Source organism: Triticum aestivum, chromosome 6D, assembly GCF_018294505.1.
Source record: "Triticum aestivum cultivar Chinese Spring chromosome 6D, IWGSC CS RefSeq v2.1, whole genome shotgun sequence".
Taxonomy (NCBI): domain Eukaryota; kingdom Viridiplantae; phylum Streptophyta; class Magnoliopsida; order Poales; family Poaceae; genus Triticum; species Triticum aestivum.
In genome coordinates this window covers 450,727,055-450,728,826 of record NC_057811.1, presented here as the reverse complement: position 1 = coordinate 450,728,826, position 1,772 = coordinate 450,727,055, and positions in this window count along the sequence as shown.

Sequence of the window (1,772 nt, the reverse complement as noted above, 5' to 3'; positions counted from 1 at the left end):
CGGGCGTGGGGCAGAGGAGAGCGGCGCGGATCCGGGGGAGGGAAGAGGGAGGCGCGGGGGCCGAGAGGGAGAGCGGGGTGAGTGGGAGGGAGGCCCGAGGAGGCGGGGGAGCTGGCGACCTTATCCCCTCCGGCGTCGGTGCCGGCGAGGGGGTCGGGCGGCAGCGTGCCCCTGTTCCGACCCGGTCGGGGGAACAGGGAAGGGGCGAGGGAGGAGGTGGGCTGGGCCGGGGGCGCGGCTGCGGCCCAGTTTGGGCCGGGGGGGCAGTGGGGGGGAAGCGGGCCTTTTTCCCCTTTTTTTTCTTTTTCTCTGCCTGGGTTCTGTTTTCTCTTTATTTGCTTATTCCCTTTTCTGTTTTATTTCATTTAAAAGTATTTAGACATTTTATAAAAATGTGTTTTCTCCACCATAATTACCAGTGTATTATTTAGCACCCACTGAACATTTTTGTTTGAATTTTTGAAAACTTTTATTTTTCACTTTAATTATATTTGAAGTTTGAGCTAGGAGTTTGAAAGGAAGGTGATTCAAATGTGATCAAGCCCTGTTTAGCAACATGATTAGCTTAATCACAGGGGGTTACTGTAGCATGATTCTCAGGGTGTTACAAATCTCCTCCACTACAAGAAATCTCGTCCCGAGATTTAGGAGGTAGAAGGAAACAGTGCGGGGTATTCTTCGCGCAGACGATCCTCTCGTTCCCAAGTGGCCTCATCTTCAGAATGGTGCGACCACTGGACTTTGAGAAACTTGATCGCCTTCTGACGTGTGCGGCGTTCAGCTTGGTCGAGAATGCGGACCGGATGCTCCTTATAGGAGATGTCTTGCTGTAATTCGAGCACTTCATGATCCACAGCTCGGATTGGATCCTTGAAGCAACGGCGGAGCTGTGACACATGGAACACATCGTGAACCTGAGAAAGGTTCGGCGGTAGCTCCAGTTGGTATGCCACTTTTCCACGCCTTTCGAGAATAGTGAATGGGCCAATATAGCGAGGAGCTAGTTTGCCCTTGATCCCGAAGCGGTGAGCACCCTTCATAGGTGTGACTCGAAGATAAGCCTTTTCGCCAGGTTGATAGACCATGTCTTTATGATGACGGTCATACTGACTCTTCTGACGTGACTGAGCAGTCTTGAGATTCTCGCGAATAATGCGGACTTGTTCTTCGGCATCTTGGATAATATCCGGTCCGATGAGTGGACGTTCCCCAGTTTCTGACCAGTTCAGGGGGGTTCGGCACTTTCGTCCATATAACACTTCGAAGGGGGCCATCTTCAGACTAGCTTGATAGCTATTATTATAAGAGAACTCAGCATACGGGAGAGATTCCTCCCATTTCTTGCCGAAGGAAATAACGCAAGCTCGAAGCATGTCTTCGAGAACTTGATTGACGCGTTCAACTTGTCCTTGCGATTGAGGATGAAACGCAGTACTGAATGACAGATGAGTTCCCATTGCTTCTTGGAAACTTGCCCAGAATCTTGAAGTGAATAAGCTACCATGGTCTGAACTGATAACCAATGGAATACCGTGGAGTGAAACAATCCTGGACATATAGAGCGTTGCCAACTGGCTAGCAGTGATCGTTTCTTTGACTGCCAGAAAATGTGCAACTTTGGAAAGTCGGTCAATGACGACAAGAATAGCATCATTACCTTTCTGTGATTTGGGAAATCCAGTGACGAAGTCCATTTCAACATGGTCCCATTTCCATTCAGGAATAGAGATAGGTTGCAGAGTTCCAGCAGGCCTTTGATGTTCTGCTTTGAT